The following is a 15,547-nucleotide window of genomic DNA, read 5'->3' as shown; positions in this document are numbered from 1 at the left end:
TGGCCAAGAGAACTATATGTCTATATGTGATGGTATCTGTATCTAAGAAGTGATGTGCAGTGTCTGCTGAGAAAAGAAATTCCCTTGCTTGAAAGGAGCCATTGGAATATTTCTTCCCTTCCCTCACTCTAATGTTAACAAATCCTAGCTTTTTCTTAGCTGGCTAAGGAGAAGAGGAGGAAAAAGCCTTAGTGCAAATAATAGCAAGGGGATTCTTTTCAGTACAATAATAAAGATACCAAAGGCCATCCTGTTTTCCAGGTGCTCTTCTGTTTCTGCCACCTATGATATCTACACCAAACATGGTGTCATCAGTCAGCTACGGCATTGTGGGTTCATGCATATTTACCAATTTGCAAATTATGCATGTGGAGCTCTTAGCATAGCTGTTTCTTTATCTTTCTGCTTTTCTTCCTTCACTAATGATTCAAAATGCTTACATGCCTAGCATCAGAGGGCTGTATTCTATGCTTGCCGTTTGCCTTTGTACACCAATTAGGTCTTTGTAATTTAAATGATGTTTTATTTGCTTGATTTGGAAGCATCCTTGTTGGTAGAATGAGGTTTTCTTCATCCTGCAACTGTTCTTTGATATAATGATTTATTAAGGTACTAGGGGAAATATTGATCCTGCTAATAGCTTTTGCCTTGCCACAGAATGCCTTACATTTTACTCACTGAAAGGGCCATATTCCTTTTCTCATCATCTGATTGACCATAAATGCTTTGGCCTTTCCCCAGCAATTATCACACTTACCAAAGCAGTGGGTAAAAGTCAAGTATTTATAGACTAATTAGTGAAGTCAACATGTCTAAATGTGTACTTTACATTGTACAAAGAGTTATTGGACAGCGCTTTGAAATTAGGGAGTGGTTCCATACTGTTCAAAAACAAATTAACAAATTCAGAGGAGTTATGTATATATTATCGATTAGGACTGTCTTTCTGGGAATTACTCTGTGGAGTTATGTGCTGGGCTTGTGATTTATTAATGGCATTTATGCTTACATTTCATTGGTATTTTCCACTGTGTTCTTCTTCGTCTATCCTAACCTCCTCTTTCATGAGAAATCTTTCTAATGTTAATGCCTGCAAGGTGGTGGTGAAGGCATTAATTTTGTAACCCATCTGGAGCTGATTCCTTTTATAGTTTTTATTATCCACCTTGGAAAGTGCATTATTCCTATGGTATCCACAAACGCTGAGAGGGGAAAGGGACAGCTGCATGGAAAATACAGGACAAGGCTTCTAAGAAACACAGTTTTGTTCACCAAAATGAAGCCAAGTGGAGATGGAGATAAGCTGATCACCTGCAGACCAGGTCACCAGTGTCTCCAATAGGCTCGTTAAGGTTGTGGACACAACATTACAGAAAACAGTTTCCTCTATTTTATCCTGTCTTCATTTCCCTTACTGTAATTCAGGCACAAAGACTTGGATTGGGGTATGGCAAACCTGAGTCATTTACTTAGTGCTAATTTAAAGGAAAATCTTCTTCATAAGACTGGGGGACTCATTGCTTCAAAGTATTGTTTGGTCAATGTCTTGACTGTCTAGATTCAGATAAGGTTGGAGCATCCATATTCCAGGATTGTAACAGTTAGTGAAAACACATAGTAGATATGTTAATATATGAAAACACATAGATATGTTAATTTTTATGCTTCACAGTTGGAGCTAATTTCTGGCTATTTAGGCATCAGAAAGACTTTGCCTGTGGAGGGAAGATTATCAGAAATTGGTTTTTTTCAGTCCTTTGAAAAATTTCCTCCAGCAAAGACTGTTGAAGACAAGACACAAAACAGGTTTTGCTGCTGTTCAGAAATGTCTCTTGCTTCTGCAGTCACATACCCCTAAAACCCAGGCCAGAAAGCATGGAGTAGGAGAGTATTAATGTTGCCTTGCATTGAGATCTGTATCTCTAATTATGCAAGTATTAGTCTGTTCAAAATTTGGTTTTAGTTAACATTTGGTACTTGTGTTTTATTTTGTTCAGTGGAAGCACTGTTGCTAATGAAGCTGTCACATAGGTGAGATGACTTCCATCACCCACATGTGAGCTAGTCACCCTTCATAGTCAGTGGAGACAAGCAGGCATTTCTAGGACAAGAATCATCTCATCTTTAAATAGACATGCAAAATAAATCAGATTCATCGCACCATAAAAGTGTTTCCCTCTGTTAACAGTGAAGGGAGCTGGGAGTGACTAGCTCAGAAGGAGGTGTCCACAGTTCAGTGAGATGAACCCATGATGATGTGGTACGTGGGATGAATTACCCCTTCTTAAGTCCCCAAAGGAGAAAAGATACTTCTGAGAAAGCCTAGATAGCATGCCTAAATTTGATCCCAATTTTTTAGATTATCTAAGTTAGCTGAGGTCTGCCCTATATGTCCTATGTGCCGGGTTACTGCTGGTCTGGATTTGATTTGAGCATAGAAGTTGGGGCTTTCACAGATGTAAATCTGTACAGCTCCACTAATGCCAGCAGAGCTCTGATAACTACATCAGCGCGGGATCTGATCGTCGGAAAGGTAATTCTCTACCTGAATTACAGTAGCAGTCAGCAAATGAGATAAAATCTGCCTTTAAACAGGCCAACGTGATGCATGGGTTTGCCTTGTTCTAGCTACAGTAACCTGCTGTAACAGTGATGGGGGACAAGGGAAAGGGGGGTGTCCCTTTGCAGTAACTGCAAATGGATGGGTTGTACCTAGGTCATGGATGTTCCTGGGGGGCTGAGTTTAAATCACGGCAGCCCATATGGAGCAAACAGAAAAGACCCCACCCCGTGACCAGTGTTGTCAATAGATGCCCTTAAGTAGTTTCCCTACGGCAACATATCTTCGTCCCTGAATGTTAATTAATAATTGATCTTGTTATGTATGTAGAGGACTATCTATAATTCAATTCTCTATATTTATGTCTCATAAATGACTCTGCCTTGTCAGATTTTATGGTGAAATAGTAGATCCAAAATTAGCATAATGTAACAACCAAATCGCATATATAGCCTTGATCTGCAAACACTTCTGCCCATGAATAATTTTAGTTATTGTAACTGAACTCACCAGGACTCACATATGCTTTTGTGGGATGACAACCAAAATGTTTATTGAATTAATTCATTTCATACACTACATGTGTTCAAATGAAACTAATTTATCTGTCACGTACCTAGGCATTTCTCAGCATATATTATGCAATTAATTTTTTTAAGTGTGGTTCTAGTGAATCAGAGGCCTAGCTAATATTTCCAGTAGATGTTTAGATAAAACTGAATCTGAGTTCATGTTGTGAGATAGAATCTTACTTTATATATGTCTATGTGTTAACATATATTATGTTATTTAACACATACTATTATATAGGTAATTATAGATAACTATGCATAGATGGGCATATACAGATAGATATGCTTGCATATATATATGTAAGTGCATGTAAGACTCACTCTCTCCATATTATATATGTGCGTATATGTTGCATATATATATATACACATTCTGTTTGAAAATACAGACTATTGCTTTATTACTAAATATTTGTAAACCCAGGTACACCCACACTAGTCTAACTCAAACCCATCTATCTTCATTTTCAAATAAACAATCTGATTCTATTTATGGAGTTTAAAACAGATCATTCCCCGTGTGGGTACCAGTGTGTTGTGTAACTCTGTGAAAAAGGAAACTCATAAGATTCAGTTTTAATGCTCATCCGGTGTCTCAGTGCGGACAAATGTCATCTGCTTTGTGTCCATGTGTTGTGAAGCTGAAGAAATGTTGCACTTTGTAATGACACTGTGCATATGTAGCTTTGCTGAGAAGAGGGAATGAAGGGAAGGTAAAAACCTTGCTGGTAGACTGTAAATTTAAAAAAGAAAATAAAAAGTTATCTGATTTTTTTTATTTAAATGAAATAATAAGGAATATTTAAATGAAACAATAAGGAAATGCACTGAGCTTGCTCTGAGGATGTTGCTTAATGATATACAAATAATCACTCCGACTGCAGTGTTCGAAATGAGTGTGGTTTATGATCTAATGCCTAAAGATCATTAACCAACATCTGTTATTTTCTGGAAACAGTGCTGAAAAAAGCCCCAAATATAAACTCCTTCGGTTAAATTGCCCTTTTTATATGCTGTAAGTAATGGGGAGAGAACTGTAGGGAAGTCTGGAGGTGCTGCTCGCATTCAGGTAAAATGAGATTGTTCTCTGTCATTCAGAATTGACCTGGAGAGATTACTTGGTTTCCCTTGTAAAGGAAAATGGTTGTTATGCTTACTTCTTTTATTTTAAAGGGACTCAGGCAGCCATGAAGGCTTTTAGGCAGGACGTAGTACATTTGGCCTGCGGGGCTGGCGGTGCTGGCTTTAATGTGTTGCTCACTGGCCTACTCCCTGATAGTGTGGATCTCAGTTCGGGTGCTCAGCATTCCCACGTGGTGCTGGTTTCTGACAGCCATGCTCACCTGGTTGTGTGCCTCGATTCACAAGGTGTCCTGTTCACACTGGTGAAACGTACTGCCGGGTGCAAATAAAGCTGTCCAGGGGTGGCCTCTGGGGGCGGAATTCTGGTCTTGAGATGTGCTGGTGTGTGGGTGTCAATCCCCTCACTTACCTGGTTGTGTTATTTGGGTAGTAGCGTAGGAGTTCAGATAAATCAGATGGGTACTGCTGTGCTTATAGACCGAGCTCGTAATACATAAACGCCCTGTCTTCCAATCTCTGCTCATAAGATATCTTTATATTCACGGGCTTTTCCAATGAGCTTGTCAGGCTGCATGTAAGAGGAACGCTTTTTAAGATTGGATCCCTTAAAAAAGATGACTATAGATAAAAGTGCATCAGTGCACATTAGGGATGAAATTTTCAAAGCAAAGACATTCTGTTGAGCTCTGTTCTGCCATTGTTAGCTTATATGTTCCTTCTTTTGTGTGAAACACAGTACAAACATCTCTGCCAGAGCCTTTTATTTTGGGGTTGATCTGAATTTAAGGTCAATCACTTAAAAATGAGATTAAACAAAGGTGATGAAATTATACTAAAAGTGAACTGTTTAAATTAAATTTATTTTTTTGAAAGGAAACAATTTACAAGGTGGCACTTACATTGTTACAGTGGCAAATTCAGCTACCATTGCTGAATGTATTTCAGCAAACACACGTCTACAGGGCAAAGTATGATCTGTGCACAGCGTCACCCCACAGTAAATGAAAGAAGTTTCTGGTAGTTGATTCTTCAGTGAAACAGCAAAATGCTTTGGGTTTTCTTTACTATGTGGTGGGAACATACTTCAGACTGGTACCACAGCAGCCAATACACATCTGATTCTCACCCTAACTGTCCCTAATGAGGTTTATTTGTGTCCTTGCTCTCTGCATGATCACCAGTCATTTAATGCCATCATTCGGGAGTATGTGCGTTCAGGGTTTTTGCAGAGATGATGATAACATGTAAACAAGGGTTAGTGGAGCTCAGCAGCATTTGGTTGCATTTTTCAGTTCATTGTTTTGACATGTGTTCCCTTGCAAGTGGTTTAAGCCCTGGTGTACTCCAGTTCTGTAAAATGAGGCAAAGCAATTACTGTCTGCCAAACAGACTTAACCCAGGCATGAATTTATTGGTGTTAGGGAGCTCCTTAAGAGTCATGGACAGTGACGCTGAAGATGTTGAAAACAGTCTAAATGATACCTATATTTATTTAAAAGAGAAACCCTTTCCAAACCTTTTCTTTTAAGTTTAAGAAGAAGAGTATAGGTAAAAGCAATGTTTTAGTTTTATTAAGCTAAACTTGTAATTTATCAGCCCTCGGAGTAATAGACTTCCCTTTGAATATAATAGAAGATGTCCCTGCATACATCAGGCTGGCCTCAGGTGTCGTTTTCTTATAGGCAATTGAGAAATCTGCCTTCTTTTCCCTGTGATTCAGGATCCTGCAATCCAAGGAGAAAAAGGGTTTTCAGAAAGAGAAATGACAGTTACTTTAAGTTTATGTTAACATTATCACACCGACTGAAAAGGTCAGGAAATTCGAGACTGTCTGTAATGTTACAGGCTGTAATGCTGGCTCAGGTGAGTTAATCAGCCTATGGAAGGCAGTGGACTTATGCTGACTTAGCACGTACAGCCTTGGAGCTATATATTTAACAATTCTTGGTTAATTAATGTGCTAAAATTTCATTTTTATGTGTCTTTGGACATGTACTGCTAGGGAAATGTCAACTTGAGCGTAGAGGGAGACTGGAGTTTTCCTAGTGACTTGAAAAGTTGGGTATGAGCTGAACTTCTCTGCTTGCCTGCTTTAGGTGGACAGGCAGGGCCAACTAGACATGCCCAGACCACATACCTGGACCAACCTTTGTCTTCATAAATCTCTTGTCCTTCCCGAAGACTTGGCTCTTTAATTGGCCATTGTCCTTCTAGCTGAGCAGAACTAGGTGAATTTCTCCATTAGAGCACTACAGAGCTATGTGCTGTGAGTTGTAATGTGAAAAACTTACTGTGCAGGAACCAAAAAAAAAAAGGAAGTGCTAAATTAAAGACACTCCTAACCTGACATAAATAACCTCTCTTGCCAGTCACTGCACCATATCATGGATCAAAGTTGGTTTTTACTAACAAACATTTGGGCAAGCAGTTTTGAATTTGTAGATGACATTGGAAACCACTCCTGTGTAGTTTGTTGGAGTTTTTTTCTTCTTTCTGAGGTTCTTATTTTGAATCCACTTATAAGTCACCAATGTCATAAGCAAAATATTTCATTATTACATTAAAGGTAGAAAAGTGCCCTTGGACTGTGGTCACATTGACCAAGATTTTATGGTGGAATTTTAAATCCCCTAACCATAGGGATCTGTAAATTGAAATATGGATGCAACCTTGAAATGTACAGTTTCAGCATTGTTGGCTGTGATAAATATGAGCCATAAAGTAAACCTGCTCTGAACCAGATTGGATCAAGCATCATTGCTGAAGCTCCTTTGCCATTTTCCTGTGTTTCTTTTCTCAGCATCTGGTTCTACAGATCACTTTTCTCCATTTCAAGGTTGTATTTTTTCTGAGGCTGGGGTTAAGGAATTGTCACATCCCAAGGGGAATCTTTGTTTTATTTTTTAATCTATCTTGCTGTAGCTTTATTTCTGCAGCAAGTGGTTTCAGTAATCCATACTGATGAGTTGTCCGCTCTGCAGGTAGAGTTGACAGGTAGATTTATGAACCAGGAGAAGATAATCTGCTTCCACAAGGGGTCACTGGTACCAGTGCACATAGCAACTAGTTTCTGCCATGCTTCTTTAAAGGGCAGGTTTAGACAAGCCTCTCATCAAAAGGAGTAAAAAAGAAAAAGGAGTTCTTACTCTTTAGAAGATACCTACAAAGAAAAGGGGCAAAACAGATAAATGAGAATACTTTTAAGAACATTTTTCCTTTCAGTAGTCAGGTAGCCAGATGTCAGGAGTCAGAAGTCTTTTGTGCCATCCCTGTCTGTGTTGGGACTTCACTGTTCCCTGCTGATGTGGGATGCTTGGCTGATGTTGCTTCAGAGTCTGCATTTTAAAGGCTGTGAGGATTGCTAGAGCTACAGATAACTTAACAGGAAATTGTTAATTCATCTGTAAAGTAGAATCTGTACGAGTAATTAATATAATTTCTCCTGAAATCCATATGCCTGGCCTGCCTATTGTTAAAAGAGATTGCCACATCATGTAATTTTAGGACATTTCTCTCCTGTTTTCTTTGTGTGCAGGCAGCAAAGGTTCCTGGTGTCAGGGGAGAAATCTCCCTTTTAATTTTTCAGTCTGCCTGAAAATCACCTTTGGAGAGAGGCAACTCCATTAACAGGAATTAATGGAGCCCTTTCTGTGGGCAGGATTCTGCGCAGAGTGCTGGTGTTTGTAATAATCAGGACATTTCATAAGCATGTTATTTCTGTGTTCCTAGAGCTTTATTTTGAAGCTGATTGTCTCAGGGTGCATGTAGCTCTCCAGCACACTCAAAAATACCAAGAGGTTTTTGTCTTGTTTTGGCATCCTGTCTGTGTGCAGCTCCTAGTCCCCCAAGGATAAACAGAGGAAAGCTTTTCTCTGCTATCTGGTGATAATTTTCTAAAGGTCAATGTTGTCATCCCTTTTACAGGAAATCCTACCTGTCAACTGCTGCCCAGAATGGCTAGAAGATATTTCTTTGCATTTCATTTGCAGTGGGGCTTTCCATGTGCAGCACCAGCTAAGCCTTTTTGCATTCAGATGTGCTTTGTGCTATTTTAATTTTTTTTTTTAAACCATGTTCTGCCTTTAACATCATCATCTCTCTCGTTCCTTTCCTGCCATTCACACCAGTTCCAAAATCCCTGGAATGTATGGCACAGATTCCCAACATAATGCTTTAATATGGTTCCCCCCTTCCTCTTTTCTTTTTCCTGGAAGAAGAACAAATTTAAGATTTCATGCAAGGTGAAGAGACTGTAACTCCCAATGGCATTGTTTTATCTCTTAACATTTAGAGGTGACTTTTAGAGCTGGTCAGTGTGAGGAATGAGTTTCTCATCAGAGAAAATTCTCGTTGCCATCAGTTTTGACATGTATTTACTAGGTTCCAGAAGGCCTTTGTCTCCTCGTGCATCCCCATTCAGCACCACCCAGTGAGGGGGACAGTCTCGTCCTGCCTGACATAATCACAGCTGCCCAGTCCTCTTGGCCAGATGAGAGCTGCATTCACCTCTCCATTTGTTAGAAACAGATGTTTTCCTCAGAGGAAAGGAAAAAGAGATGGAAAACCATAGCAGCTGCCATGAAATTTCCATTGTGGAGAGATCTGTCTAATCCAGGGTGGAATTTCTGATCACAACCCGTGAGTAAGCGCCTGTCCTGGGAGCTCTGGCTAATTTGTACTTAGGAACACACCGCTCACCTGAGATGTGTGATGGCAACTGGCAGGTTGCAGACTTCAACAAAAGCTTCACAAAAATCTTCAACAACTGAAATCCGTAATTTCATCCCACTGCAGATTCCTTTGGTTCTCTTCTAATTAGTAGGCTTTTGTGGGATACAAATACTGCTTCTTGCCCAACTGTAATCATATGCCAGTGTTTGGGCTAGAAGAAGGAACAAAATAATAAAAAAAAAAAGGGAACATTTTAATTTGGATTAAATAAACATTTATCTTCTTGAACTGGTCAGAGAGAAATTAATTGTTTTATTCTTCTGATCTACTAATTACATGTACAGGCAAGCCCATGTAAGCTTTTCCCGCATGCTCTATCATTAAAGAATGGATTACGTCTGAATTAAATTACTGTATTTCCATCAAAGGTCTCAGTGGGTCGGGGTAGTTGGCAAGATTTATAGGCTAAAAAGAAGGAGGTCAATGGATGTCAGTGGTTAAGAAATATATTGTTCTGCTGGGGGAGTTATCCTTTCCTGAGAGTCTGAATTGCTCTTTTTCTCATTCTTAGCATCTCTTCACACCCTTGCACTGCATGGACATTAATTCTAAACTCCTGTAGTTTCTTGTCAGTTCTTACCCTTTCAAACACCAAGAAACATTGTGTCAAGTGCACGCTTTCCAAGTCCCTGCCTCAGACAGGCAAGCGTAAGAGATCATGATGGCAATGCTTAATTTTCCAGGATGAGATCTATTCTTAGTCCTGTTTTGTCTACAGCAGTGGGGCTTTGTGTTTGCTGGCAGTGACTACAGACACAATTGCTTTCTCGCTGCTATAGCTATAGTAACTGTCTTCTGCCTCTTCCTCTGGCTACGTAGAAAAGAAGATGAGAGTGGAAAAGTGAGAAAAAACTTGACAAAAAAATTGTTTCTTGAAGGTGAGATTCGTGGGCAGAAAAGGCAGTGGATGTCACCTTCGGGTCAGCAGCACAGAACAGTGATTTAAGAAAGAGGGAACAACTATATTATTGTTTAAAAAGTGACAAACAACTTTGGACATCCCATTGTTTTTCTACCCTATCATAAGAGGTCTTTTCCCAAATTTTGATTTCATAATTAGAAATTATATGTAATTATGACACAATCTCAAAAGCTTCAGTAAACACAGAGAAATGCAGGTGTCAGATTGCCTTATCTCCTTTTCCAGGTAGAGAAAGCAGATCTGTGCAAAGGAGAAAAAATTGCAGACACATGAAATGTAAATGTCCACTTAACAAAAATTAAATACATAAATACCTAAATTTCTGCTGATTTCTAATCAGCCGTCTGTTTAGGCAGCATACAAAGGAAAAGCAGGAAATCATAAGCACCATTTGAGACTTGCTTCTCTAAGCCATATTAGTTGCGTTATTACCATAATTAACACATTCTCTAATAGAACCTAATACCCCAGAGACTGCCCCAGGTTCTGGGCTTTGGGACAAATGACTTCTCTGTCTGAAAGCCAGCAAAAAGGCAGAGGTTTCTCTTGCAGTCTCAAGGGTGTCAGCATTCCCAGTCACTAGGCGAGGAGCTCTTGCAGGTCTGGAGCAGAGCCAAGGTTTTACGAGTGGAGCCGCACATCCCTCCCTCGGTGCAGTCCTGACCTGTTCTTCTACTGCACAGTGGTCCAGAAAATGCAGAGCTGGTTTCTGTGTCAGCAACGCAGATGCACCGGTCATCTAAGGGGACATAATAATGATGAAAGCACATGCACCAAGCAAGCAGACAAATTTTACTTGACCAAAACTCAGCAGACCTTTAGGAGCACCCACCAGCCTCTCCCCACCTCTGTGTGATTTGCCCTTGAAACTCACCGATTTTCCAGCCTGGCAGTTGTGTGCAGAAAATCTCAGTGAGTCTTTGGTGACTTGCACAGTTCCATCAGATTTTACTGAATAGTTATTTACAGAGAGAGTGAATGAGTGAATAGCTGCCAGACAATTTGTAACGTGTGTTGCTGTAAAGCAGAAGATAAGACAGCATTTCCTATCATAATCTACTAACTCAGGCATGTGCAATCTTGCCGATTTTTTTCCTAGTGCATGAAGAACTTCGTGGGAGAGGATGGAGAGATGGCTGAGAACACTGTTCTGACCTTGAATTTGCAACTATATATTTATTTGAACTACTGTTTGTTCTTTGAATGCTGTTTTTCCACGTGAGCGGTTGCTGTGACAGGGACGGGGAGGCAGAAGCTGAATGGGCCATGAAAGGTTCTCTATTATTATGTTGTCCACATCTCTGGGAATCCTGCTGATGGGAAATCTCTCTGGATCTCAGATGTCTGCCTGCCCAGGCTGAACCTCACACAACTGGCTGTGGAGAGGGAAAAGGAAGGGAATTCTGTAGTATCACAGGAACTGACACGTAATTTGGGTGTCCTTGGATTCTGCATTGACTGTAAAAGTGGCTGAGAAGAAAAAGGGTGAAGCATCAGAAAGGAACTAAGAAATTTCCCCTTAGATTTAATTGTAAACCCTGGAAGAATGAGGTTTTATATATACCCATTTCAAAATTTGTTGTAATCATACAATCTCCACAGTGTCATTCTCTCAATATATATTCTCAATATATACAGAGTCACAAGGAGGCTGGACACACCTCTGGAGATTATCTAGTCCAGCCCTCCTACTCAAAGCAGGGCTGCATCCAGTCAGGTTTTGAGTATCTTCAAGGATGGAGACTCCATAACCTCTCTGGGCAACCTGTGCCAGTTCGACCACCTGTACAGTAAAAATGTGGGTGTTTTTCTCAGGCAGAATTTCCTGTATTTCAGTCTGTGCTCTTTGCCTCTTGCCCTGTTCCTGGGTTCCAGAGAAGAGTCTGGCTTCATTTTCTTTGCTTACTTCAGATATTTATACACATGGATAAGTTCTCTCTGAGCCTGCTCTTCTCCAGGCTGAAAAGTCCCAGCTCTCTCAGACTCTCCTCACAAGCTAGATGCTCCAGTCTCTTCATCATTGTTGTGGCCCTCTCTGGACTCATTCCAGTAAGTCCATGTCTCTTTTGCACTGGGGAACCCAGAATTGGACATGGTCAGATACACTAGTGTCCTCAGTTTAAGTGAGTGGCGGGGGTGGAGGGAGCTACAGTGATGACCCCTGTGAGAAACTTCTCAAAGCTCCCCCAGCTCCAAGTTGGACCTGGCTTTGCACCTGTGATGGTGACTGCGCCACTGTGATAATAAAGAAGGTGAACCTGGGAGGAGGAGTTAGAGTTGTGAGGAGGAGTTGCAAGGAGAACATCTGTGCGAACACCAAGGCCAGTGGAAGAAAGGAGGAGAAGGCGGGGAGGTGCGCTGGTGCACACCTTCCCCTGTATCCCGTGGTGAGATGGTTAGGGCTGCCCTCCTGCCACCATGGAGGTCCATGGTGGAGCAGATACCGACCTGCAGCCTGTGCAGGACTCCACACCAGAGCAGGTGACTGCGCCCAAAGAAAGCCAGAACTCTGTGGGGAGAAGCCCCCGCTGTTGTATTTTGGCAATGGGAGGATAGCAACGTGCAGGGGTGACCCAAGCTGGAGCAGCTAGGGAAATGCTGCAGCCCACAGGAAGGACTCATGTTGGAGAAGGTTTGTGGAGGACTGTCTCCTGCAAGAGAGGAACCATGCTGGAGCAGGGGAGGAATGCCAGAATTTCCATCCCCACAGGTGAAAGAAGTAGCAGGACTGACTGCACCCCCCATTCCCTGCCCTTTTCTGCCACTGCAGGGGAGGAGGTAGAGATATCAGGAGCAAAGCTGAGCCCAGAAAGAAGGCAGGGGTGGGGGGAAGGTGTTTCTAAGTTGTGGTAATGCTTCTAAGTGTCCTACTCTGTCTGTTAAGTGTTGTTGTTAATGTCTGTATTAAATTTATGTTCTCTTTTTCTTTCCCTACCGAGTCTGCCTTTTGTCTGTGACTGTAATGGGTGAGTCATCCCTCCGTGTCCTTATCTCAATTCCGGAGCCTTTTGCTTTATTTTCTCTGTCCCAGTACTGGGGGGGAAGGGGTGAGTGAGCGGCTTTGTGGTGCTCAGTTGTCCTCTGAGCTCAAACCACAACAACTAGACACATGACATTTGAACACTTCAGACTTATCTATCTAAAGCGTATTTTTAATCTTTTCATCATAATTCTGTATGATGGAGGTTTACGTTGACCTGTCTGAACTGGTACAGAGAGCTCAAAGACTCATCATAATTGATGTGAGAAGGGACCTCTTGAGGATCTAGTCCAATGCCTCAATAAAAGCAGGGCCAGCCTCTAAGTTAGTTCAAGTGCCTCAGAATGATGTCCCATTGAATTCTGAAACTCTCCAAGGATGGTGGTTCCACAGCCCTTCCAGGCCCTTGTGCCAGTGCTGCATCACTCTCATCAGAGAGAAAATTTTCAGTGTGTCCAGCTGGAATTTCCCTTGGTAGAATTTGTGATTGCTGGCTTTTGTCCTTTCACTGTAGCCCCCAAGAAGCATCTGGCTTCACCCTTGCCCTAACCCAGCTCCTTCAACTTCTCCTCATGTGCCGTGTGCTCCACCTCCTGCTGTTATAGTTGCTTTCCACTGCACTGACTTCAGTTTGTCAATATCTTTCTTGTACTGGGAGGCTCAAAGCTGGACACGTCATCCCAGATATGGCTTCATGAGGGCTGAATAGAGGGGAACAACCAATTTCCTTGGTCTGAGAGCTGGCCTACTTAATGCTGAACCACGTAACATGTGGTGGTGCTTCCACTGTGTCCTCCAGTATGTATTGCTTCAAATTTATTAGCATTGACATTTATTTTTTTATTATGTTATCTTAGTTTAGATCTCTCTAAAGTTTCTCACAAACCTCTCAGACAATAAATATAAGTTATCCGCAACTTTCATTATCTTGCAGTCCTCACCATATACACGCTTTCCTGTTCTGTCATATATTTATGGAATATCATAAGACAAAAGGAAATCTCAAAAGAACTGTTAATTTTTTTTTTCAATATGGAAGCTAAAAATTAAACATTATTCCTTTTTTCTGTCTCCTGCCCATTTTTCATCTATGACATTATGCTTCACTCATTCATGGCAAACATCCATGGTTAGTTTCTCTATTAGTTTCTTTTATGACAACTCATCAGAGACCTGTTAGAGGCTGTCTGCTGCATTATTGTAGGATCTCAGTCATAGACAAGGAAAAGATGCTGGTAGATGATGCACAGAGAATGAAAAGTTGGTAACCACCTGAAAGACCTTGCAAAGAGCTCCATTTTAAAACTACATGTTGTGGGTCAGCATACCTCAACCTGTTCTTAGTTGCTTTGGAAAGAGAATTCATGTGGTGTGTCTGGAAGTTTCTGATGTTATATCATCTCCTTTCTTGTAAAATTAGCCTTAACAAAATGATGTTACAGACAGCCACCTGAGCCCACCTGCAGCATAACTGTTGGCAGGACATTTTTTGGCCAGAAGGTACTTCTAAAGAGAGGTTGAGGGGCTGCAGCAACGTAGTATTACAGTTTTACAGAGACTTTCTCACAAACGTGGTGAAGAGTCTCAAGAGACACTACAAAGACACCTAATTGCAAAGTTGGCAAGTGATGAGTGGAAGCAGGGACTATGGACTGTTGAGGTGTGCGAGTTGACCTTTTGATGCTGAATAAAATGAGCAATAAGGTGGAAGAGTCCTTGAAAGTGAAGGTCAGTTGATTGTTTGATATGACAGGGAAAAAGAGCTAGGAAGGTGAGCAAAAAGAAAACCAAGTGTGATGCTAGGGAATGATCTCTGCAGCAGCATTGTGGATCAATACACCATCAGGGCACGACTGAGCTTGTCAGTGGCCAGGAAAAGGATGTTGCAGTAATTGAGACATGAGGTGACGAGAGCCTAGATAAGAATTAAACAGCATGGCTGGGAGTGAGAAGTGCATCTGAAAGGTGGTAATTGGAAGGAATCTGCAAAATCCTGGGCATGTCCACAGAGCAGGCAGGGCTCTGACTGCAGCTCATGGGGATCAGCCTGCAGAACTGATCAGCCTTCAGACAGCCCAGCGACCAGAAGCAGTGAAGGTGCTGTGACATGGGCTTTGATTTGGGCTAGTTGTACTCAAATGGGCTATTACGAGTTCAGATGCTGCCACCACTGGATTTCACTACTCCTTTTGCTTCTGTGCTTCACATCTCTTTGAGGGGAAAAAAAAGGCTTATAAAGCTCTAAGAAATTGATCCTTTTGATTTTTTTTTCTTCAGGGTCTTCAGCCCATGTGCACATGAATAGTTGGAGTTTCCGATGCCTAGGGTTTGGCAGCTTCTTAGACCTCATTGTTTCCTGCACATTCCCTTTCTTTCTCTTGATACTGAAGTGTCTAGTGTGGCACTGGTAAATACTGAAGAAAATTGAAGAATTAAGGATGTTTTCAAATTGTGGAAGAAGACAGAATTTGGCCAGTTGAAGAACTGTGTGCAGGAAATTAAAAAGCAAAACCCAAACAACCTCATTTCCCCAAAGCAAACAATAAAATCAACCAAAAATACTGCCAAATGTGGAAAAACTGATCACAGTCCTGTAGGATGTTAGACTGGGAGGCAGGGGGGAAGCAGTACATTATAACATAGTCCCTATTTCCCAGTAGCTGTAATTTACCTCCAAGTCTTCTTTCCAAGTCACTTAT

The 15,547-nt window shown here is 41.3% G+C and overlaps 1 protein-coding gene across 6 annotated transcripts in view; it reads left to right on the top strand.

Annotated features, from left to right (window-relative positions):
* ENOX1 (ecto-NOX disulfide-thiol exchanger 1) overlaps nucleotides 1-15,547 on the top strand; it is a 380,823-nt gene that overhangs the window by 132,303 nt on the left and 232,973 nt on the right. The window lies entirely within an intron of this gene.

This window comes from Strix aluco, chromosome 2, assembly GCF_031877795.1.
Source record: "Strix aluco isolate bStrAlu1 chromosome 2, bStrAlu1.hap1, whole genome shotgun sequence".
NCBI classification, from domain to species: domain Eukaryota; kingdom Metazoa; phylum Chordata; class Aves; order Strigiformes; family Strigidae; genus Strix; species Strix aluco.
Note: the sequence above shows the minus strand (reverse complement) of the source record. Positions and strands in the feature narration are given on the sequence as shown.